The sequence below is a fragment of the Lissotriton helveticus genome, chromosome 7 (assembly GCF_964261635.1).
Source record: "Lissotriton helveticus chromosome 7, aLisHel1.1, whole genome shotgun sequence".
Classification (NCBI taxonomy): Eukaryota; Metazoa; Chordata; class Amphibia; order Caudata; family Salamandridae; genus Lissotriton; species Lissotriton helveticus.
In genome coordinates this window covers 1,237,594,075-1,237,621,182 of record NC_136068.1, presented here as the reverse complement: position 1 = coordinate 1,237,621,182, position 27,108 = coordinate 1,237,594,075, and positions in this window count along the sequence as shown.

Sequence of the window (27,108 nt, the reverse complement as noted above, 5' to 3'; positions counted from 1 at the left end):
ATGGGGGCACAGGGAATGATGCAATTCACTGACATCCAGACAATATATGGTTTAGATCCAAGACATTTTTTTAAATGTTTGCAAATCAGAAGCTTTATGCTGACAAAAAAGGGAGGGCCGGCGGGATTTAGGAGCAATTACATTCTGGACATTATTCAGGATGGTGCAGATTGCACAATTAAAAGATACTATGCTGAGCTGATAGAACATAAGCTGGATGACCTTGAGAAATATGATGATAAATGGGTACAGAAGTTAGGTATAGGAAAGGAATGTTTTCGTATGTCACTTGATATGGGGCAGAGAGTTTTGTGTTCAGCAGCACTCCAAGCGCAACACTATAAAACACTATACTCACTGTATTAAACGCCTGCCACGATAGCGCAATGGGGAGGGATAACTGGTATTACCTGCCCCAGGTGTGACAGCTCTGAGGCAGATTTAGTGCACATGTTCGCTACATGTCCTCATTTACAAACAACACGAGATGAAATTGAGTTATTTCTTAAAAGGTCGTTAAGAATAAAAATTAATTGAACACTGGCAATAGTTCTACTCGGAGTAGATTATATTGATAGGCAGACACAATATGGGTATTTCATTTTTGTAGCCATGGCAGTACTGAGGTTGTGTATTGCTTCAGCATGATTGGACCGTTTACCACCGACCTTTCATTAATGGTTAGCCAAATTATTATCAGCTTACAATCTTGAGAAAGCAATATATGCAAGGAGGGGCAAAAGAGGAAAGAAATTAGGAATACAAATATGGGAACCCATACAAAGATGGAAGGAAGGAGATCCTAGGTAGTATCAAGATGGACTAATTTGAGGGGAAAAAACCTCTGTCTATGTATGTATAGAATTTTGTGTGTAGGCTTTGAAGCTGTTTTTCTTTGCTTTATTTCTTTAATATTTTGTGTATTGTGTGTTTTGCAATATTCCTGTATCTCGTTAATGAATTTGCATGCCCTGTACAAGAAAAGGGGGAAAAAGTTTAAGAAAAATATTTTGTTTTTAAAAATGAATCTCAAAGAAATGGACTCCAAGGGTCAGTTGGCTGAAATCCTTTTAAGTTACAGGAGGACAACAAACTACAAGAAGCCTTTTCCTGAAGAGCCCTGCTGACCAGGGCCAACTGCACCTGCCCCTGGTAATAGGGTTCAAACACTCTCCATTGTATGCAAATCTGCATATGGGCTTCTTTGAAGAACACTATTTATGCAAAAGCTGCCCACCACAGATCGTCAATCATATTTTCTACTGGGGAAGATACATTGATGATATCATCATGAAATGGCACAAGACTCGAGTTCCTTACTAGACTTATTCACATATCTCAACCACAATTATTATAACTTTAAATTCACACACCACCACAGATGTTCTTCTATTTAAATCTTCATGTCACAATATATTACCCAAAATATAATTCATCTAGCTACTAAAATCTACAGGAAATCCACAGCATATAATACCATATACATGCTTTTAACTCAAATCCCAGAAACAATCAACCCAATATGGGGAGCGGATGAAATTCGAATGGAACTGTAGTGAAGATTCTACTTTCTAATGGGAACTTCAGTGTATGGTACTTACATTATAATTCATAACTGTTCTCTTATATATGTTGGCATTGCCTTTGAAAGCCCAACAGACCATATATATGAAAATGTAAGAGCCATATGTGACAGTGATGATGCTTACCTGTTAGCAGTCAACTACAATAATGCACATTCAAATTTGGTATACTTAAAACTCAGGTTTTATGCACTAGGAGTGACCAAAAGTAAACCACAGGGTGGTAATAGAGCAGTTGCATTACTTAAGCAGAGGAGAGATGGGTCAATTAATTTTGTGTTGTTGACCACTATCTTAACCAGGATCGTAAAAAATACAAATTTAGATCAGGGTACTTCGGTTCAGCAGGCCTGAGTGGGTCCATGTATCCATCATGGTCAGCCTAAACTTTTCACTTTGTACTGGTGCACACAACCAAATCCCCCATTTAAGTGCTTTTTGCTCCAAAGCAATAGTTTAAATGTATTAAAAAATTCATATCGCAACTTCTACTTGTTGGATCACTTATATAATTAATTGGGGAGAGGATGGGATCTAACGGCTAGATTGGGCGACTTTACAGCAGAGGAACTGGGTTTGACTCTCAGCAGGAACTCTCAACATCTTGTAATTCTGGCAAATCACTTAATCTCAGTGTGCCTACCAAAAATGTATGTGTCTGTCTGTTAACATAACTGGGCTGATGTAAAGCACGTTGATACCTTTGGGTCAAGTTTGCGCTATATGAAACTCTAAATAAAATCAATTTGTAACCTGGTGTGGAGTCTTTTTGTGATGTTTTCACTGAGTTACTATTTGAAATGTTGCACAAATATTTTACACATTGCCTCTAAATTTAAGCATGACTGCTTTTTGCCAAGCTACCAGAGGGTGAGCACAGGATAATTTTGGGTGTGTTATGATTTAACACTGGCTGGGATTGTGGTTCCTTCTTGGACAGAGTGCATACCTCTACCAACCAGAAATCCAATTTCTAACAATAATTGATTCCATTAGATACAATCCTTTGCTTTGCTAAGAATTACCCGGCTCATCATGATTGTATTCAGACTTAAACCATCACTGGTACATATGAATTGTAACCTGGTGATTCCCTTTATAAGCCTTTTAATAAAATAGCTTACTACCCTTTCAGTTTGAACATTTTGTGGTACGCTTATTCTTACTCAAAGGTCTTAAGCACAATACAGTAGCACTTTGCCTGTGTTACTTCAACCATCTCATTAGAAATGTGGGAATTATGCTTTTAATTTCTCATACATGGAGTTCTATTCCCTTAACATTATACTCATCATCATTGTTAACCTGGTGGTGACCTTGGCACTGGAAGTCCATACACAAATAGTGTTGTATAGCATTTTAGGACTCTAGTGTAATATCCCCGATTCATGCCCTCATATAGGTATAATTCATATTACCCTTATATAGGCATAGAAATCATACCTATATTTAGACATAGACCATGTAGTCCAAATACAGGCATGGCTACTTTCACCAGTTCCAAAAAGCCACAACGATTTCTTGGAAAACTTGGCTTCAGCAGTCAGGGACATCCCCTTCCTTGAACATTGATTTGCCCTAGAAATCATGGCGTTTTCAAAGAACTACCATTCCTTTGGGGTTCTTTGGTGATGTTATTGTGTCTGACTTTACGTCAAACCATGCACCTTCAAGGTACAAATATGCCCACACTTGCCCTAGCAAACACACAGTGGTTTAGAGCAGTTCGACTATCTACTTGCCCGACGCAGCTCGCTACAGCAAGTGCCGAAGGAAGATACCAGACCTCCTTCATTTTAAAAACCAAGGTACGGAGCTGATTAGACCCTAAGAGAAATCTTGGATAAATTCTTGGCAAAGAAACTAAACACAAACTTACTTCTTCCCTAGTACTAGACTTAGGTTAGGTACATCGGGGTAGGTGTATTTTAGAAGCACCAGTTGAGTACTTTTAGTCTTTGTTATTTATGTATGTATTTTATGGCTTAGAAACCATACCATGCTTTTACAGTAATATTTTATAATATTCTTCTTGCTGTACGCATTATACTTTACAGCCAGTATTACGATTGTAGCAGTTCATTTCTTCTGCATGGGAAAGAAGACTGTTCAATAAATACTTTTATTGAAAATGCCCGTCTCTCTATTTCTCTGCACCTCTGATGAAACGAAGCATGCACTTTTGACTGAGTAAAATATATATCTATTGTTTCCATGACTCTGAAGACATGTTTTATCTTGGGGAAACAAAGTTGTCATGTTTATGAGGTTGTCAGAAACTAAAACCTTCTTGTGAATTCGAGAAAGTTTCTAGTGACCTCTGAGGTAGCTGGCACTCACAATTAAGTCTAATATATTCAATAGAGACCTAATCGACTTAAGGCCTACGTCACATCTATAGGATATATTATTCCAATGCGCAGAGCCTATTGGGAATATAGGAACTACTCTACATGGCACCCAATGTTTGGTGAGGCACTAATTTAACGCTAGATACTAGAGTAACTCAGTTGTGCTTTTCACAGAGACCCCCTTTTCCCGTAAAATACTCCAAAAGACTTCTGGAGTGGGTTAAAGGATAAAATATCCGCCATTACTGAGTAGGACGAAAAATCATGTGTATTAGTTTTTGGTTTGATTCAACGTTGAAGGATACAGTGTTCCAAAATATTGTGCACCTTATCTGTGTTTCCTTGTCAACAAAATGAGTGACCCCAAGAATGGTGGAAGTGCAGTAAATGCAAACCAACCAGGTTTTGACGTTACCTGTTTCCAAGAAACCTATGCGGATGCTAAAATCATCATGGAAAACGTACAGAAAACAATTACTATGAAGCATATAGCAAATGGCCTATCACCAAGAGGAGGTAGGGTAATTTTTGTCATAGAGGCACATGAATATTGGCAGACATAGGTATTCTATTCATGGATTGTCTTCCCTGAAGCAAATCCAAGAACACATGTGTTTCACCTCTACAAAGAAGAAGAAACTCCAACGAAATACACTCCTTTCGAGGATATTGAAATTCCATTAACATACCAAGAGCATGCGCTCTGGTTTAAAGGCGCCCTACAACATCAAAATCACATTACCAGGCTCGGTCCACTAGGTAGACCAGGAGCAACATGGCCGGAACTAGCCAGCTATACACCACATCCTGCCATTGAAGAAATGTCAGGTCCAGAACTATTAGTTCAACTAAAACAATCAAAATACATAGACAATTGGTTCAATATGTCATGCGGACTCTAACAGTCCAACCTGCCATAAGGATTCCACAGCAAACCCCTTACCAGGGGAGCACAAATAAAATTACACCACACACTATACAATCAGTCATTGGTAAATTACCCGCAAAAAGTGAAAAAATTCCATTCTGGTTAGCTCAAAAGATTACTCAAATAGAGGCAGTATTTCTTGATAGTACACCTCATGAGAAACACAAAATTCTAACAATCTGTTTACCAATGGGGATCGCACCACACCTGGAGGACTGCGACACTTGGGGTACAGTCAGAGCCTGCTTTAAATCTGGGTATGAAATTATTTAAAGATTTCAAACAGGTCTCAGCTATAATATTAGCTAATATTAAAGGTGAAGCAGCATCCGTGGCAACCTGCCAAAAAATAAAAAAACTTGATGTAACTGAGCAACCAAATGAACTGGCCAGAATAATAGAAAAATCCTATGAAAAACTATTTAGAGATAGTTTGGGTGGGAAACAGAAAGTCCTGAAAAGGTCTTTATCAAAAACACTCCCACCACTCGTAAAAAGAAGTGAGAAAACACTAAACAGACCCTTTCTAAAGAGAAGCGTTCTCAATACAGAGGTAGGTATCCTCAAAAGGAGCCCTCTGAAAAGAGGTATAACCTCCTGAACAGGGATCATTTGAGAAAACCTGATAGATATTAAGATATTGATACACGTTCCTCTCGTACCTTTCAGACTTCCTCACAGAAATCAGAAATAAGAGGACGGTCAGAACACAAGGAAGAACGCGTGAAGTCCAAAGATGATCAACACGTTCCAAAAAATAAGAAAACCCAATTCACCAAAAGGAAGGAAGCAGGTCTGAAGATCAGACATGCCGAGGATCTTGAGGACACAACTCAAGAAAGGGGAGTGGGCCCAGACAATGCTAGACAGCGCAGCAGAAGTTACCATAGCTCGCAAGATTCTGAAGGATCATCTGGAGACAGTGGACTTGAATGAGTACATTAAAGTTGAAACTGCCAAACTGCCGATTCCAGGGTTAGTGTACCCCATAAGTTATATGAAGTAACACTACGAATGGAGGGGGACATAACTAGGAAAATAAGAGCAGTCTTTTGGGAGAAACTCTCTAAGGGTTATGACATTCTTCTAGCTGAAAAAGACTGGCCCCCAAAATTTGTCAGGGAGTGCCCACATGGCGAATACATCATTATGCCAGCCTTCTCTAATCATATTTCAATTCACTTAAAATACACCTATGCCAGAAAATGGGCAGTAGCCCAGGCTCCAACATTATATAGAAATTATGTAGGATGGGATGAGGATTCTCCTCAACATAAAATCCAGTTAACCACTTGGATGCTAAGGTGTTTTATGGCTTTGCATGTAATTTCCATTGAAGTCAATGGAAACTCCATGACGAGCTGGGCTCGTCATGAGCGTCGAAGGGGTTAAAAAATCAACCAACTGCTCAGAGGCAGTATCCAGTTAAGCAAGAAGCTAAAAAAACAGGTCAGGGAGATATTAGATCAACTTTAATACCAAGGGGTGATTGAAACATGCACCTCGTCAATGAACAATCCTTTGTTTCCTGTCTCCAAACCAGACAAAAAATCATCTAGTTTTGGACTACAGACATTTAAACTCTTGTTGCAAAACTTTTGCAGTACAAAATGCACACAGTGCAGCACTGATGAATAACAGTGTGCATAAAAAATATAAAACCACATTAGATATTTCTAACGGTTTCTTCTGTCAAAACATTGCACCAGAAAGCAGGACCGCTTTCTCAATTATGGGGACACGCTGTCACTTCTGTCGTCTCCCCCAGGGATTCAAGAATAGTCCAGGGTTATTTTCAGCGAGAGTAACAGAGTTACTACAAATGTATGATGATGAGGCATTATCTTACGTCGATGACATCCATGTAATAGACGATGACTTGGACAGGCACTTGAACAGGCTTAACACCATAATACTTGTATTTGCCTCGGAACGGTACAAATTCCCCACCTCAACGTCCTATTCTTGGGATACGAGTTGTCAAGTGAAGGCAAAAGCCTGTCAGCGAACTTTCTAGAAAGGTGTGCGCTGCTCCAACCTCCAAAAACGCTGAAAAACGTACAGTCAATTCTAGGTTTTCTGTATTTTGGAAGAACTTACATTCTAAATTATGCAGAAAGGGTTAAACCTCTCAACGAATTAATCAAACCTGATTTCAAATCAACTAATTGGACTCAAAAACACACAGATATTTTGCATTCAGTGCAAACAGACATGTTAGCAACAACACATTTACAGACACGCGTAAACGTAGGCAACCTTGTAATCAGAAAAAACCCAGGAAGATGCGAATTCACGTACTTAACCTTTAATGAAGGTGAAAAAGTACCAATTGCTTACAAATCACACTTGTACACACAAGCTGAAATGAAATTCACTTCAACAGAGAAAATTCTGACAGCGGTTCAAACTGCAGTAGCAAAAGAGAGCTCTCACACAGGGTAAACGCGTAATGGTCGTTACTCCTGTACCTGCCTTAGAGGCAGTGACAAAAGCAAGCATTCTTAATGCAAAGGCTTTACATCCAAGATGGATACAATGGGTTAACTCTCTTGCTGCAACAGACGTTGAATACGTTTTTGACCCTTATTTGAAAACACAAGAATTTCTACAACACGAACAAGAATGTCCTCTGCCCACTGAGATTCTGCCTCTAGAACAGTACGAATGTATCATATATACAGACGGATCAGCACAGCCTGCAATTGGGGGTAAACATGCTTATAGTGCTGCGTGCGCGATTGTTAAATGTCTCTGGCACGATGGTAAATTCTGACCAATGGTCACAAAAACACAATCTCTCGGAGAGCTGAACTACATGCTTTCAAGATGGCGCTTGAAAATACCGATCACAAATTCCGCACACTCATAGTGTGCGATTCGTATTACTGCATTCAATCTTACAAAGAATACTTGCAGAACTGGGTTCAAAACGGTTTCAAATATGCAAAAGGTGGCACAATCAAGCATAAGTTGCTTTGGGACCAAGTAGTTCAGTTACTGTATGAACTACAAAAGACTCACATGATCCATACACTGAGTCATCAGCGTTATGGCGTTCACGTTGCAGGGAATTCATTGGCTGATGAAGCCGCGAAGGTAGCTGTGCAAACGGCTTCCGTAGCTGCAATCACTCGTTCAAAAACAAACTATGCTAGCTGTCAGTGACACAAGCAAAGGCAGCAGTGCAGCGTTACCTCTAAAGTATCCCCTCGACTATTCATACATAATTGATGCAAACTCCGTTCCTTTTGCTCGAATCCCTGGAGTGGGAGATAGGGTAATTCCAAACAGGAGGCGAAGAGGTGCTCTGATTCAAGAAGCACATATGGTAGAGGGTCTGATACATCAAGGGAACTCTAAATCTATACTGGAATTAAAAGAGACATACTGGTGGGCAGGAATAAATGCCCAAGTTCACAAATTTGCAATTAGTTGCCCTGACTGCAACAGAGATTGCAGCAGAGAAAGCCACCAGATACAGTGTAGCCAGTCCAGTACAGACACCATTGTAAGACAGCATTAGATTGTCTATACGCAGACGTCCCCATGGACGAATGCGGTTCCACAACTATTAATACAGAATCATTTGGATGTGGCCTCAGCGCTCGGCTGACGCCCGAACTGTTATAAAAGATTTGCGAGTCTTTATCGGCACTTGCGCAATCGGCACCTACATTCTGACCAGGGTCCTACGTTTAGCTCTCGAGCTTAGAAGGAGGCCATGGCCAATCTGGGTGTTGCATTGCGGTACTCAAGTCCATTCCATCCTGAGGGAAATTCTGTAGTGGAAAGAAAAAAACGGAAAATAAAGCAATCTGTAACAGCTAGGGTATTAGCTTCGGGTGACGGGTGGGTCAAACATCTAATAAGTGTCCAACGTAATTTAAATAATCTGCCAAGAAATTCTCTGGGTTGAATCACTCCCTAAGAAATCCTTTTTGGTACTAGAATGATTGTCGAAGACCTCGATCGTCATACTTCAGTGGTAGAACAAAAACCCTTTGATATCAAAGACCGTTTGGCTGTTTTGCAGGACTTAAATGAAACAAGAAGAAGTCGAAGCAACACATTACATAAGCCAACGACCACTGAAGAAAAACCACCTGTCCCACCTGTCTGGATTCCAAAGATTGGGAATCTAGTCGGAGAAAAGATCGCGGACAAGAAGGAATTTGGGCCTTCTTACAGAAAACCAGTACCTGTGTTAGCAATCCAGGGATCAAGAACAGTGTTACTGCCGCCCCTTGCTGGAAGTAAGGAGAACTGGTTTGTGTCCATCGATCTGGTAAAACCACATCATGTGGCCGATAATAAGTAGTAGTAGTGGACTCCAAAGATGTAGCAGACAACCAAATCTTGCTACTATCCAAGAGGTTCAAACTGAGAGACTCATCACCTTTGAAGAATCTGCAGTAAGAAAAGAAGGACTATGCAACAAAGCCATGGAACCTGTGCCTCTTGAGAACCAAATAACAGTTCATCAAGACTCTCCTGTCTACAATGATGTAGCATCTGACTACACTAATATAACAAAGGATCCGGTATTCCCAGTGATTTCAAATAATCCTGATGCAATTCCCACAATTGACAGAACTGCCTCTGGCTATTTCATTAACTTTGATATGTTTTCTGAGGATCCCAGTGAGCCTGAAACAACGCCAGCAAATAAAACATTTAAAGACCGAGTAACAGAACTTTTTCAGCAAGTAGAAAAGACTTGTCTGGTTTCACTAGGGTGACCTGACCTCGGGTCGCTCCCCACACCGCACGGCTCCTCCTGGGTGCCCATGTCTCGTGTCCCTCCCACTGCTGCCGAGGGTTCACCACCCCTGGTGATGCCTGGCTGCACTGCTAACCTTTCTCTGTTATTTCTTCCACGAGTGTATTTGTCATAGTATTCTTGCCTTTTGTTTTGTTTGTTTGGATTTTGGTCTCTCTGCCTAGGCGTTCCTTCTTGCGCCACTGCCCCTGAGCCCCCCTACCCCCCGCTTCCTGCCGATGCTCCCCTGCGTCACCACCCCTTTTGTCTTCTGTCTCCCTGCCCTCGCCCATTGTCCGCCCCGCTCCCACCACCCAGCTGCTCCTCCCTCCCACTTGGCCTCTTATGGAGGTCACCGCACGGCAGTGAGGGTGACCTGACCTCAGGTCACTCCCCATGCCGCGCGGCTCCTCCTGGGTGCCCATGTTTTGTGTCCCTCCCGCTGCTGCCGAGGGTTCGCCGCCCCTGGTGACTGCCTGGCTGCACTGCTAACCTTTTTCTGTTATTTTTCTCACGAGTGTATTTGTCATTGTTTTCTTGCCTTTTGTTTTGTTTGTTTGGATTCTGGAATCTCTGCCTAGGCTCTCCATCTTGCGCCACTGCCCCTGAGCCCCCTGGCCCCCGCTTCCTGCCGTTGATCCCCTTTGGCCCCGCCCCCTTTTGCCTTCCGTCTCCCTGCCCTCGCCCTTTGGCTGCCCCGCTCCCACCTCCCAGCTGCTCCTCCCTCCCATTTCGCCTCTTATGGAGGTTGACGCACAGAAACGCAGCGGACGCGCGCAGAGTGCGCGCCGCTGGCACGCCGAAGGCATGCCATAGGGAAGCACCTCTGTGCCTGTCCACGCCTGGACCACGCCAAGCGCCAGGACCCCTGGACCCCACGCCCCCGCAACGCCAGACTGCACTATGACTCCAGCACCCTCCACGCACTCAACATCGGATGAGACCACCCCTGCTACCGGGCCACTCCGAGGCGCACCCAAGAGCCCTTGACCTGCTGGAACTGTAGATTCACCAGCATCTAGCCCACCTAACCACCAGCGAGAGAACCCAACCACCTCCGCTGCATCCTCCTCAACACCCGCTCTGCTCGCAAGCACGGCATTGAACTCTGGGACCTCCTAGACTCCACCACCTCCGACGTTGCCTTCCTGATGGAGACCTGGCTGAACGCCACCTCAGCACCAGACATCGCCATAGCCATCCCACAGGGCTACAAGATCTCCTGCAGAGACCGCACCAATGGAGTTGGAGGGGGAATCGCCATCATCCACAAGGACACCCTCAGAGTTTTCACCAACACCGATGACACCCTCACCACTGCCGAGCACATGCACTTCCAGATCCACACCGACCCCAACATGACCCTCAGAGGAACACTCGTCTGCAGACCACCCGGACCATGACCACAGTTCAGCGACACCATCGCTGACCTCGTCAGCACCCACGCCCTTGCCTCCACGGACTACATCCTCCTCGGGGACTTGAACTTCCACCTTGAGAACAACAACAACGCCAACTCAACCGCCCTGATCGACACAAGCCCCCACACGATCCACAAGCCCCCACGTCTCCTTCAACCACACCACCGAACCCCACTGGACCGACCACAGATGCGTCCACTTCACCTTTAGGAAACCCAGCACACACCGCCGCACCCAACAACTACCACGCCGCTGCTGGGGCAAGGTCACCAAGGACCAACTGGATATCACCCTCGCCCTGAGACCACCCGCCGACCCCACCGACCCAAACACCGCCACGACCAACCTCAAACTGTGGATCAGCGACTGCGCCAACACCCTCGCCCCTCTCAAGTCCTCCACAACCAACCACACCAACACGAAATCCGCCTGGTTCACGAAGACCTCCCGATCTGCAAGCGCACCAGTCGGAAGCTGGAAAAGAAAAGGCTCCACGACCGAACACCAGACAGCCACACAGCCCACAAGAGCGCCACCCGCAGACACCACCAACTCATCAGGACCGCCAAGAGGAACGCCTTCAAGGAACGCTTAGACAACAACGCACACAACACCAAAGAGCTCTTCAGCATCGTGAAAGAACTCTCCAACCCCAGCGCCAACACCAACGACATCCCACCATCACAAGACCTGTGCGACTCCCTGGCCACCTTCTTTCACCGCAAGATCACCGACATCCACGACAACTTCAACTCTGACACCCCCGCACCCACCACCGAGAACACCACCCCTGCGACCTCCACCCGCACCAGCCGCCTGACCACCTGGTCCTACGTCAGTGACGAAGACACCATCAAAACCATGAACTCCATCCACTCCGGACCCCATCCGGCCCCTGCCCTCACCACATCTTCAACAATGCCATTACATCCACCGCGCCCCACCTCTGGATAACAATCAACAGTTCCTTCGAGACAGCGACCTTCCCGGAAAGCTGGAAGCACACCAAGATCAACGCCCTTCTGAAGAAACCCAAGGCGGACCCCAAAGACCTCAAGAACGTCCGGCCCCATTTCTGGCAAAAGTGACAGAGAACATTGTCAACAAACAGCTAACCCACTACCTCGAAGACAACGACATCCTGGACCCTTCCCAATCCAGTTTTTGCAGCAACAACAGCACCGAGACCGCCCTCATCGCCGCCACCAACGACATCAGGATCCTGATGGACAAAGGAGAGACAGCCGCCCTCATCCTCCTGGACCTTTCAGCAGCCTTTGACAACGTCTGCCACCGCACCCTATCAGCACGCCTCCATGACGCCGGAATCCAAGAGAAGGCACTGGCCTGGACCACATCCTTCCTCTCCGGCCAAACCCAGAGTGTCCGCCTCTCACCCTTCCGCTCAAGAACCACCGAGATCATCTGCGGCGTCCCACAGGGATCCTCCCTCAGTCCGACGCTGTTCAACATCTACATGGCACCGCTAGCCCACGTCGCACAACAACATAACCTCAACATCATCTCCTAAGCCGACGACACCCAGCTGATCATATCATATCCCTAACCGAAGACCCCCACACCGCCAAAGCCAACCTCCACAGAGGAATGAAGGCTGTAGCAGACTGAAGCTGAATTCAGACAAGATGGAAGTCCTCATTCTTGGACCCACCCCATCAGCCTGAGACAACACTTGGTGGCCCACATCGCTAGGCACAGCCCCAGAACCCACAGACAACGCACGCAACCTGGGGGTCATCCTCGACTCCACCCTCTCCATGACCAGGCAAGTCAACGCCATCTCCGCGTCCTGCTTCAACACCCTCATGATGCTCCGCAGGATCTTCAAATGGATCCCCTCCGACACGAGAAAAACCATCACCCAGGCTCTCATCACCAGCAGACTCGACTATGAGAACGCCTTCTACTCAGGAACAACAACCAAGCTCCTGATACGACTGCAACAAATCCAGAACACCTCGGCACGACTGATCCTCGACGTCCCACGACGCAGCCACCTCACACCAAACCTAAGAGGCCTGCACCTTTAAACTCCACATCCACGCACACAAAGCACTACACAACACCGGACCTACATACCTCAACAACCGACTCAGCTTCCACACCCCCACCCGAAGCCTCCGCTCAGCAAACCTCGCCCTCGCCACAGTCCCTCGCATCCGAAAAGCCACCGGCGGCGGCAGATCCTTCTCCTACCTTGCCGCCGCCAAGACCTGGAACACTCCCCCTACCAGCCTACGACAGACCCAGGACCTGCTGGCCTTCAGAAGACTTCTCAAGACCTGGCTCTTCGATCAGTAGTGGGCCTCCCCCTCCCCCCAGTGTCTTGAGACCCTCACGGGTATGTAGCGCACTTTAGAAATACAGTGATTGATTCATTGGGTTGAATTTTGGATTGTGTTAGGTGTACTTTTTCTCCTACTTTGGCTCATTCTTGTTTTAAGTTTGGGAAAGCTAATAGATGGAAAATATAGTCAAATAGACACAGCAAGTAAAAACATCAACTTGCTCCTGAAGCCACACAAATCATTCAATCGTGAACAAAGAGACCTGTCATCAGTGAACATCACAGCCGTTCCTATACCTGGTGGTATAGCATGGGACAGAACTGATTATGATATTTATGGTCCTGCCGAGCTGTTGAAGATTCCACACCAATTTAAGGTTTCCGTGAATGACTTTGTTTCACCCAGCACATTTTCTGATAATTGGGACTTTGCGACTGTTCATAACATGATGTCAGACTTAGAAATGTCAGCAAAATTTACAAACCATGAATGTTTAGAAGGTTCATCAGATTATGAACAAATGTATTGTTACAATCACTATGGACATCATTATTTGCACAAAACTGCAAATCCTAGAAATGTATATTCTTTCAATCAATGGGAACATTGTCCAACGCCACCAAAGGGTAGCTCAAAAACATTCTATGAAAAATGTCCATACTTCTCAGGTTTCAATACCACAAATCCGGAAACATTTTACTTTAAAATGTTAATAAGGGAGGAATGAAAAGTATGTTATCTAATACAAAGCAAATATATTCAGCAGCCTTTTATGCCCAGCTGTCCTCGTTAGGTTTCTTCTTCTGGAGTGACAACATTAGAAACAAAAACTGTCTGGGGCTCAAAAGACTGGCAAGTACAGGAATAGAAGCCTTATTCCGAGCCTGTATTTTTCCTGAACAAATATTGTTTTTGAATGACACTGTTCAACAAACATCCTGTCTTGGACTAGCCAAGATAAAAGATTTAAACAAACCGTCTGTACCTGTACCCACTGCTGATAGTAAAAACACTTCAGAGGGAGAGGTCGACGTAACATCAATTTTACTTAAAAACAGAACTGATCCTGATTGGAAAAAATGGTTAATCTGGCCCACAGACACGAATAACTGTCAAGATAGATTCCTGAACAAGACTCAAGGGTTTACAGTAACTAGGCCAGACCAAAGATATGTCCAGAGACAACATCCAGGGATAGTAGCAACATACAGTGTAGGAAAACTGTGCCTCGAGGGGCTACAAAAATCTACACTTACGAGGGTTAAACCACACTTAACTTTACTTAAAGATGGCATTGATTTGAGAGACTTCTTACTAGGGCCTCATAAACCACGTCATGAACGTTTCATATACGCCGGTATTTATGCTGCTTATAATGAAGCATGGAAAGTCACGCAAATGAAAACTGCGGAACGAATACGAGAAATTGATCGTATTAATTTAGAGAAAGCTCTCTCTGTAGTTGACAATGGGTTAACAACTCTGTCATCCAGAATTTATTCTTTGGACAGCATTGTATCCTCTGCCATAGACATAATGGAACAGAACTTGCTCATGTTACAACATGGACAGTCTCAATTGCGTTCTATAATGCTGGTAGGCTGGACGTTACAAAATCTTTGTTCAGGCAATGTGCCTTGGCATCTAATCAACACCACGTCATTGTTTACTGGGTTTAACCTTACAGATAAACAAATCTCTTTGGCACAAAGGGGAGCAGACTATAAGGTGCTGAGCATAAAAAAACTGGAAAGATTACCATTGACTTTTTCTGAGAAATCAGTCATAGAATGGATACTACATGGCACCATTACGTTGCCAGTGACAATTTTCCAGTTTCAGTATTGCTTGAAACACATACCAGCAGGCCTGTATGAAAGGTTGGGTAAAAAATACATAAAGTCAACCTGGGATATACCATACACACACAAATGTTGGAATGGGGGAAAAGAAGTATTTCTTAGTGGTACACAATGTAACAGCGCACTAAGCGGTACACTTTTATGTCAGGGCATTAATATACACGGAGCCTGTGATGGTTCTTCGACCAACTTATCCTGCCACCTGCAAGGTTCTCCGGCAGCAGTGATAGATCCAATTTTTAGGCAGCTTTCCAATGGGAGCTACATAATGTTGAATAATCACAGCTGTTGGGAATGATTCCAGGAATTGCCTATCTTGTAACTGTGTCAGCGAGGGTCACTTGTTGTATGCAAGTATTGTTTCCTAAAGCTAAGTCATACGGGGAGTCGCCGTTATGGCCTTCACTGAACATCTCTTCTATTCAAATTGATACTTTAAGCTAAATAAAAGGCATTCTAACACAAAAAACTGTGCCACTGACCTCGTCCAAAGAGACGTATGACCTGCAAGTTGCAAGGTCCTCTGCGGAGATACATGCCCTATTATTAAAAAACTGCCCCATACATTTCGCAGAAATGTTAGGTCGTATCTTAAACATGTCTGATACCATTGGTACTGTACATGTAATTAAGATGATTTTTTGGGGACTGTTAGCACCTTTTGAAGCAGTCCTCAGCATATTTCCAAACTTCGTGCACTCGGTGTTTGACTGACTGCCTCTGGTTTCAGGACTCGCAGCAGGAATATTATTTTTACTACTTCTGCTTCGATATGTCAAGCCAATCCACCAACAACGCCCAGAATACCATTGTGAGCACTCTCCTGGCAATGAAGTGTCATGAGCGCATAATCCACATTTTGGGCTTGGCTCGTTTAAGAGATCTGACTACCACATTGTTTCTTTCATTCAGACCAATCTTGCAAGATTGCATCTTACCTGTTCTACGATGCCTGCTATATGGAGAAGAATGCGTGCTAGACATCTGTCTAACACTTCCATCAGCACAGCAAATGGATGTTGATACTTTGCTTGGTTCAGTAATGGCTCATGCATTGTGTTGTCCCTAACGGCTACCAATCCTGATGACGGCATTCATGGAGGTCTCACCAGCACAACAAGCTGACGGTGAGATACGTGAACCAACAGGCACACAGGTACCATCTGCGACGAACATTGCTAATGGGACTGACGCTGACGGCGATGCTTCTTATCTCTGTACAATTGATCTGCTTAACGAGGTAGTCAAACTTTCACCTACAATAGTAGACAAATTCTTTTCAAACTTAGAAGATTTGATGTTTTCTCCCAACAGCGAGAATGATTGTTCTGATGAACTCTGAATTTGTCCTTCACTTTTCCCCAAAAAACTTCTAATTTTAGAACTCTATTTTTCTTCAATTTAACTTTTTCCAAATTGAACTTTTTTTGACATAAAGTAATCTGCTTAAAGTAGAACTATTCTTAGAGAACAAGAATTCTTTGATCACTTCCAAGAGACAATATTTGACCTCGTTCGCAACCAAAACAGTTTTTATATTCTCTCATGAAATGGTCTCGACCTTTATTCTGTATTTCTGAGCCATTTCATGAATGTTATTTCATGACTTATTCTGATAAGCATTTTTTACAATGTCACACTACATGCTTTGAATAAAAATAATGCGTACAGCACAAATGCTCATTTTCGTGTACAACCCTTTCAAATGCATTTTATGTATTTTGGGTGGGATTGTAAACATATGCTTTAGATATGCTTTTGCTTAGTATTTAGTAATATTGAACATAATAAAGTGGAGTGGGTGTTGTATAGCGTTTTAGGACCCTAGTGTAATTTTCCCGATTCATGCCCTTATATAGGTATAATTCACATTACCCTTATATAGGCATAGAAATCATACCCATATTTAGACATAGCCCATGCAGTCCAAATACAGGCATGGCTACTTTCACCAGTTCCAAAAAGCCAAAACGATTTCTTGGAAAACTCGGCTTTAGCAGTCAGGGACATCCCCTTTCTTGAATATTGGTTTGTCCTAGAAATCAAGGCGTTTTCAAAGAACTACCATTCCCGTGGGGTTATTTGGTGACGTTATTATGTACGACTTTACGTCAAACAAGGAACCTTCAAGGTATAAATATGCCCACACTTGCACTAGCCAACACACGGTGCTTTGGAGCAGTTCAACTATCTACTTGCCAAACGCAGCTCGCTACAGAAAGTGCCGATGGATGCCGACCCTCCAGCTGACGCTCTGAGAATCGCTGAGAATCCAGCTCCAGTGTTTCCAAGCTCCCCTTGCGGGGTGGTGGGAAATCGAGTCCGGAGACAGAGATACCAGACCTCCTTCATTCTAAAAACCAAGGTACGGAGCTGATTAGACCCTAAGGGAAATCTTGGATAGATTCTTGGCAAAGAAACCAAACACATACTTACTTTTTCTCTCGCACTAGACTTAGGTTAGGTACATCGGGGTTGGCGTATTTTAGAAGCACCAGTTGAGTACTTTTAGTCTTTGTTATTTATGTATGTATTTTGTGGCTTAGAAACCATACCATGCTTTTACAATATTATTTTATAATACTCTTCTTGCTGTACGCATTATACTTTACAGCCAGTATTATGATTGTAGCAGTTAATTTCTTCTGCATGAGAAAGAAGACTGTTCAATAAATACTTTTATTGAAAACGCCCGTCTCTCTATTTCTCTGCACCACTGATGAACCGAAGCATGCATGATTGACTGAGTAAAATATCTATCTATTGTTTCCACGACTCTGAAGATACGTTTTATCTTGGGGAAACAAAGTTGTCATGTTTATGCGGTTGTCAGACACTAATCCTTTCTTGTGAATTTTAGAAAGTTTTTAGTGACCTCTGAGCTAGCTGGCACTCACAATTAAGTCTAATATATTCGATAGAGACCTAGTCGACTTAAGCCCTACGTCACATCTATAGGATATATTATTCCAATGCGCAGAGCCTATCGGGAATATAGGAACTACACTACAATAGAGTGGCACAACCCATATTCTATTGACTATGCGTTTGAATTATTATATCCACCATCCTATTACTACACCTCATTAGAGGTACACATCAATTTCCAGTGAGTACTGCTTAGTTATTGAATATTTATTTAATACTATTGTTACCAATTACCCCATATATTCGATAGAGACCTAGTCGACTTAAGTCCTACGTCACATCTATAGGATATTTTATTCCAATGCGCAGAGCCTATCAGGAATATAGGAACTACACTACAATAGAGTGGCACAACCCATATTCTATTGACTATGCGTTTGAATTATTATATCCACCATCCTATTACTACACCTCATTAGAGGTACACATCAATTTCCAGTGAGTACTGCTTAGTTATTGAATATTTATTTAATACTATTGTTACCAATTACCCCACACTCATTTCCCATACACAGCTTAACTGAGTGACCACTCAACAATAAAGAATAGTTAATTTTTAGATTCACAAGGTAGAGACATGATTGATACTTACATTTAACATTTTTAGAAACTGTGTGAGGCTGATGAGAGCACCATTTATGCCTGACTCAGCTTACTCACCATGTAAATACTGTTAGTGTCACTATTACTCAGGTACTTTGCACTGGGATGTATTTGATTTTGTGTAGATTGCAATACATTAATCTTAAACCAACTTTGGTAGTAGCTTTTTTCACTTTTTTCAAAATATAACACCACCAATCATTGCATTTTTCACTTTTGTTGCTACACACCTCTCTTTGATAACACACTGCCTCCTGACTATTTTAACTTATAATAAGTGTGTATATCTTACAGCCATGAATAAGACTTTTAAAAGAAGCATTTGGGGGCTTTATTATCCTTTTAAGAAGGGGATTGCGCCACCGGAACGTCACTTTTACTGACCGTCCGGTGGCGCAATGCCCTGAACTATATGTGCAAAGTGGAATTGAGACACATTTTGTGGCTTAACACCAATTTGTAAATAAGATACCCTTTCACACATGTATTTTGATGAAAGGGGCATGCAATGTGTGGTGCTGTGGGCATTCCAGTATCAATAAACCTGAGGCAATGGCAAAAACTAACACCATGCAACAGCAGGTGTTAGAATGGCGCAACGAGGAGAAAACCCTTTTATTTCTCCTCATTTTTGGGTTTTCTATGTGTACTGTATTCTGCAGGCCACTTAGAATGAACAAAACACCATTAATGAGTATTTATGTGCAGGAAGGTGTCCCTCCCTTCACATAAACAATCATTAAATAATGACGATTTGAGATGTCATTAGTGATGTCATGAGTGATGTCACTGACTTTGTCATAAGTTATGTAATATGAGTGGTCATAAGCAGTGCATTGCAGGTGCGTAAGTTATTGTTAGCTCAGGTAACTATAATTGCTGAATTTCTATTGTTTTGTATGAGTAAACTCTAAGCCTAACTTTAACTGCCCTGAAACCTTTGTTTTTTTTCTCAATTCATTTCTAAGGTATTTTAATTCTATATCATAAATGTAACATTCCTGTGACCTTTGTTTTTTCAGTGAATTCCTAAGGTTTTTTAGAGTCTATTTCCTAACTAAAAAGTCCCTGTAACCTTTGTTTTTTTAAGAGAACTAGTGATCGTGTTTGCAGAGTGATGGGAAAGGGGACCAGCTCTCAGGAATCCTGATGTGTCAGACTTACTGGAGGTAACAGGAGGACTTCTGGGCTCCCAAGAACAATCACCATCCAAACAGTCCTGCCAGGAACTATGTAGTAAGTTTTCATTCTACCTTTCCAATAACGTCTAAGATATCCTGGCTGACATTTAAAACTCTCCCTTCAAGCAACCTCTCAATGAGGAGGTAGAGACAAGGGAAAATAGAGATGAGTTGATCTCCTCCTTTCAGACTCTCGATTTGGAGACCTTGAGATGCATCGTAACCAAAATCGAATTGAGCTCACCCGCTGATCCTTGTCCACCCAGTATCTTTAAACTTGCTCTCCCAGCGATTGAGGAAGAAATCCTTGCCTTGATAAACCTCTCGCTGGAAACTGGGAAGGTCCCCAGGCTACTCAAAGAAGGCAGAGTAAACCCTCTACTTAAAAAAACAGTCGCCAATACCTCTACTATGAAGAACTACGACCCATATCTCAACTTTTCCTGGCCAAAATCATGGAGCAAATTGTCCTGCAAACCCTCTCCAGGTTCATGGAGGACAATCATCTACCTGGAGATAGGCAGTCTGGCTTCAGGGCTCACCATAGTACAGAGTTGGTGATGCTATCTGTCTTTGATGAAATCAGGATCAAAGTAGACACTAAGAAGTCATGTGTCCTAGTCCTCATTGACCTGTTGGCAGCGTTTTTACACGGTCAACCATTCACAACTCCTGATAGAATAAAAGACATCGGCATTAGAGGGTCTATCCTCCAATGGATCAAGACATTCCTGGCAGATCGCACACAAAAAATTCAGATGGGGGATTGAGTGTCAGAGAGGGGGTCTATCCCTTGTGGAGCTCCACAGGGGTCGGAACTATCACCTCTCCTATTTAATATATACCTCAGACCTCTGACAAAAAATCTGGCCTTAATGAACTGCCAGGTATTTAACTATGCGGATGATAGGCAAACCATCGTACAAATAGATAACACCCCTCAAGCTCACTCTTGGGTAAAAGACATTCTGCGATTTGTGGTTGGCTGGATGACAGCCAACTCACTCAAGATCAACCCAGACAAAACGGAGGTGCTGGTTGTCACCAATGACAGCAATCCCTGGAACTCCCATTGCTGGCGGGATGAGCTGGGTGATACCCCAGCATCAGAATTGGTGGTGAAAAGTTTGGGAATGAAGATCGATGCCAAATTTTCTATTGCCAATCAAATCACCACTGTGTTTGGATTTTGTGTGAGCTTACTTAGGCAGCTGAGGAGACTCTTCCCGATCCTCTCCTTCTCAACCATGAGGACAGTGTTTACTGCCCTGATACTGGCCTGGCTTGACTATGGGAATTCACTTTATATCGGACGACCGGGCTCACTGCTGGACAAACTTCAGGGGGTGATGAATGATGCGGCCAGGTTTATATTTAAGCTACCCAGGCGCACTCGGGCATCACCCTTACTGCAACACCTACACTGGCTACACAACAAACAGAGGGCCAAATTTAAAGGCCTCTGTATTATACATAAGGCTCTGTTTGGACAGGCACCCATCTACATCAAGGAACGCCTGGAGAAATATGTCTCATGTTGCTCACTAAGGTCCTCCACGGAAGGCCTTCTAAAATTCCCACTATTCAACTACACCTCTAAAGACGGCCGAGCCTTCTCAATTCTCATGCAGTAATTTTGGAACAAGCTGCCAGGTCAGCTCCGCTCCGAAAGCTGCCTCCTGCCATTTAGGAAAATATGCAAAACCTTATTATTCACAGAAGCCTGGGCATAACACTCCCCTTACAATACAACTCTTCCTGGTACTTCCGTAGATCTGCTCAAAGCGCCTGCAGGTATGTAGCGCTGTACAAGTCTAAATTAACAAATTAACAAATAACAAATTCCCCAACCAGCAGTGTGCCAGGAGGTGCATCTGCAGATTGATGGGTCAAAGGGAACGTGGTCTCCTAATAACTCTCAGCAATTTTGTTGTGAGTGACTTACCCGAGGTAACAGGAGGTCTTGTTGGCCCGTAAGGACACTATAGAACTAGGGGGACTTCATCCCCCAACCAGCAGTGTGCAAGGAGGTGCATTTTCAGACTGGTGGAGAAAGGGGTCCTCTCAGCAAGGACACACAGGAGGGATAGTAGCAGCATAACAGACCATGAAGGGCAGGATGGAGGGGGCAGGGGAACACGAGCGGACCAAACAAGGCAGGATAGAGTTAATGGGGGTCTGCACATGGAAAATGGTAGGCAGGGGTCAAGGGGGCAAGGCAGGAGCAGCAACTGACCATGGAGGGCAGGTGGGATGGGCACCGGAAGAAGCACACCACACTATAGAGGGCAGTGAGAATATAATAGCATACACAGAGACAACAGAGGGTGAAGGGGGTCATGGGTAGCACTAAAGACCATGCATAACAAGCGGGAGGGTTAGTGGCAGCAAAACAGTCACAGTGGGCAAGAGGGATGGGCCCAGGCATGCACAAAAAACATGGAGGACAGGAGGAGGGGTAGGTGCTGGACACAGTCAAAAGAGGGCAGAGTAAGGGACATCTCAACAGACCATACAGGGCAGACAGTGGGAGCAGTTGCTGCACAGCAGAGAATGAAGGGTAAGAGGGAGTGGCAGAAAATGAACCATGGAGGATAGGGGCATGAAACTTGGACAGGCAGGGTAGCAGTGGTAGGGACAGGCGGAAGTCATTTGTTATTTAATTTTGCAGAGCCATATTACCAAGTCCAAGTCCTGAAGAGAATCTCGGATTTGTTAGGGATTCGAAATGCGTTGGCTTTGAGTATGGGGGACTGTTGAATGGGTGTGTCATGAGGAATGTTAAATAATATTTTCCTAAGCTTTTTTCTGACAACACCCACCAGTAGGTTTGGTATCCCCATACTCTCACAGGCAGGACAGGAAATATGTGTTTTGAAAATAAGCAACTGTCCACCTGGTGTTAATATGAATGTAGGACTGGTTGAATATCAGGCTGGCACACATGAACCCCTGTACTTTGGAGAATGGCTTGATCAAGATTGAACAACACTGGAGCTACTTTGTTGGCAAGAGAAAGATTTGCCAAGGTAGAAACAACTGAAGAGACTGAAGGAAAGGATTGACCCTTGCTGTGTGTTCTGGGGCTGGCCTGCAGTTTGCTGTTTTAACCAAGGAAAGGCTATAGGGACTTTGCTGTGCTGTGTCCTATGGTAACTTATCCACAAGGGCCCGAGGTGAGCTGGCTCCCTGTTGCGGAAACTCAGGAACACATAAGTTTCCAGGAGAGTCTAAGCTGCACTGTGTGCGTGTGCTTTTTTGGAGCCTGAGACCCTCGTAAGCAGTGCCCTGTGATTGTGGGCACCTGGAGTTCAAGCAAGGATCAGCGATGCTGTGTGCATGAACTTTTTGCAGCCTGAACCCCTTGTGAGGATTGTCCAGTTGTGTGTGTGTGCTTTGTGTAGCGTGAAACCTTCATAAGGATTGCCTTGTTAATATGCACCCGGAGTTTAAGTGAGTCTCAGCTACGCTGTGTGAGTGTTTTTCGTGCAGCCTGAGACATTCGTGTGGAGTGCCCGGTGATGGTACACCCAAAGCTCAAGGGAGTGTATGCAACGCTATGTGTGTGTGCCATGTGGCAGCCTGAGATCTTCGCAGCACTAGCGGCTAAGTATGGGCAAAGTTTGCAAATTCGTGGTATGCAAATTTGCGTGAAAGTGTACTTGTGGTCCGCAAGATCCACGAACTTTCGTTCGATTGTGTATTTTTTTTATTTTTGCTAGTTTGCGGGATTTTTTTAACCGCGGATGCCATGAACTTACCAATGCGGTCTTCTATGGGCGCGGACACCTTGTTCGCATTGCGTATTTCCGTTTCCGGTCGCTAGTTGCATGCTCGCATTGTGCATTTCCAGTTCGGGGGTGCAATTGCGTGTTCGCGTCCGTTATTGCATGCTTGCGAGGTAAACATCGCGCAAAGTTACCCACGTGGTTGCAATGGCCGCGGTCATCTTGTTTTTCATTCATTGCTATGGTTCTGGGCATGACTTTTCTATCCTGTTTCAATCTTTGTAATCCTTTGTTTCTTTGAACTTTGTTTTTCTCAGTATCTATCTCTCTATGTTTCTACATCTATATTTTGTTTTGTTTTTTGACTTTTTGTTACTTTGATAACTACTTTTTTTAGCTCTCTCTTTTCTTTTACTTACTTTATTTCCCTATACTTTTCTATTTTTCCTTTCTTCTTTGACCCAGGACCATGGCAAAGGGAGATTTGAGGGAGATTGAGGGGGGAGTCAGTAAGTCCCAGGGAGATCTTCAGTGCGGTGGAGGTGGCCGCACTGCTCTTCTTTGTTCAGCGCCACCTGCCCAAGACCGTCGCTGGCAGGCGGCAGGCCCGGTACCGGGTAAGGCCTCCGAGAGCATCGCCAACTATGGGGTAAGGTGTGCCGGGCCATGTATGTGGAATCTGGGGTCCGGCGCACCTACAACCAGGTGACGCTCCGGTGGTCCGACATCCTGGACCGGGAACAAGACCTGCTCGACCTACTTGGCATCAAGATCCCTGGGCTTGGTGAGTACTAGTAGCTATTTAATAACTACATTGTTTTCTTCTGTGCTGTGTTATATTGCAAATATATGTTTTTTCCGAAGAGCAAGAATGATGCGGATTACATTGCAGGTAAATTATGTTTCAAAATCTTCTGTGATTGCAGGTGCTCGCCTGCTGAGTGGCGATGCTACTATGCTTATTTGTTTTCAATTTTGTGCTCATTTGACCTGAGTGATTATGTATGAGTGTACTTTACAGAACTGCGTAATGCTAGAGAGACTAAAGACTCAAGTCCAGTCCTTCCTTTGTACTCCTGCCAGTAAGAAGAGATAGTGCTGGTGGATTGATAGGTTGAGTATATTATGACTTGTTATTTAGTAGGAAATATTTTTAGTGGTCTGCAATCATGTCGGACTTTGTCTGTCACTTTGCGTGCTGCTGAGTGCTGCCAGTCCTAGTAGAACCTTTTTGTAGTTGGTTTAGTGAGTTACATAACTTTCCAAGTAGACGGTCTGCGAATCCAGCAATACTATGATGATGTCCTAGTAGACCACATCAGTTAGGTCAATAAATTTAGTGCAATTGTTGTTTATTTCCCCGAAATAATTTGTTATTGTTTTTTTTTAAATATTTGCTTTTGTTGACAAAAATTATCCATGTTTGTGTCTTTCTTTCATGTACATCAGCTCCTCCAAGGGGCAAGAGGACAGAGGTGGCGGTGGCGGCGTCCGCGGAGCAGCAAGGCCAGGATCGGTCCGCCGAGGGCTCTTCTGATGGCCAAAGTACATTTTCCTGTTAATATTAATAATTATACTTCCCTAACTTTTACAGCACCTATTTATTCCAAACATTCATCATAATTCTAGTTTTTCCTAAATCGTCTTTGATCTTCTTGTAGACTATTTCTAAATTCTTATCCTGCCTCTACTATGACTCTCTGTGTTACTACTATTTATTATTATTGTCTGTCTGTGTAGCTAGCTAAGCTTGCACAGTTGGCAAAAGGTGTGAAACAAACCTCCTATCCAGCAATAGCTCTAGGCTCTGAGTGTATTCCTCTGGGTTGTCCATAATGTCTATTGAAGTTTTCTTAATGTTTATGCTTTGACAATTCCCACCAATAAAATGTCAATGGCCACCAAGAATAAGATACTAGTTTACTTTTTGATTGTATAGGAGGACATACTGCTACTGTTGCAGGGACTATTCTGCACATACACAAGTATGGACAAGAAATAGGGCATTGGTGATAATAGGCACAGTTAGACTTTCCATATACCTCAGTCATAACAGAAGTTGAACCCCCAATCTCCTTACTGACTAGCTAGTATGTCAGAGTCATTATTTAGCTCCCGAATACAGCGATGATCCCCAATGATTATACAACCCAGAACATAAGACTAAGGAGTCAGAGTTCCGACCTCTCAGAGTCACAGACTCATGCTTGCAAATTGCAAACCCTGTCGCTCACTCACTCATGACCAAAAACCACTGAGTCTATGTAAGTTTTAAAGCTTTATTAAAAGTAAAACAACTTGCTCTGTGTGTACTCTGTATATTAAAATTCAATTGTGCATTATATAAAAGCATTTATTAAAATCAACTTCATATAATATAAACGGTGAACTCTGGAAAACTGAACAGTGGCTGATTTTACACATTAAATGTGGGAGAGCCCTCACCTGATTGGAGTCTTGGTGCTGATGATGACGACTCCGAGTAACATATTGCTCTTGTTCGTAGAAGGGAAGCTTCTGTCTGTTATGAGAAAAATGGTGCGTGTTAAAAAGCAAGCATTCATCAGTTGTGCCAAAATGTGTAGCATGTTATGACTAAGCATAAATAAAAACAACCTCCCCTTCCGAAAGGGGAATTTTTAGTTTAGACTAGAGAGTCACAAATAATTAAATTAGTTTATGTAGTAACATATTTGTTCATTCCTAGACAAAATAGGGAGTGGTGTATATGGCATCTAAAAATACGAAATGTATTTTCTAGGCATAACACTATCGGCACAGCCCACCGCCAGTGCCGGGGCCAGCGTGGAGGTGGTCACTCCAGGGGCGAATGCAGTACCAGCAGGAACTGCTGTGGGGGATGCCACGGTAGTGGCGGGCAGTGGTAAGCTACAATATTCCTTATGTTGCGGTTGTAGCGTGTATGGAGTAACCAAGCCGGAATCCAGTCCGTGTGGTCAAGCCGGAATCCAGTCCGTGTGGTCAAGCCGGAATCCAGTCCGTGTTTTGGCCGTGGCAGGAAAGAGGAGCGAGGAGCAAGGAGCCTGCAGTGGCGTTCGTCTTGCCGTTTGCCGTTAGATGTTAGCTGTTTCTGTCAATCACCAAGACTAAACCACCGTGGCGGAGGACCCCCATGCCCCTGAGCACACCTTGCACACAGAGCTTACCAAGCCTGCAGCCCGCAGCCCGCGATATCGTTATCCCGTTGTGGCTCCGCTGCTGCTCCGCTGTGGTTGTAGGAGGTGAAGTGCCGTGGAGCCGAGGCCTGAGGCACGAGGAGCCCCCAAAGCCCCGTCCGTTGCCTCTGCTGCCTCCGCTGTCCCACTGTTCCGCAGTCCGGTGAGATTGCCGGTGAACAGAAAAAAGAGAGCGGTGAGCGGGGAGCGGGACGAGTGGGGACAAGGCCCGGGATTGTTTCTGGTATCGACGCTTTGTTGCCTCAAAAAGGAAAT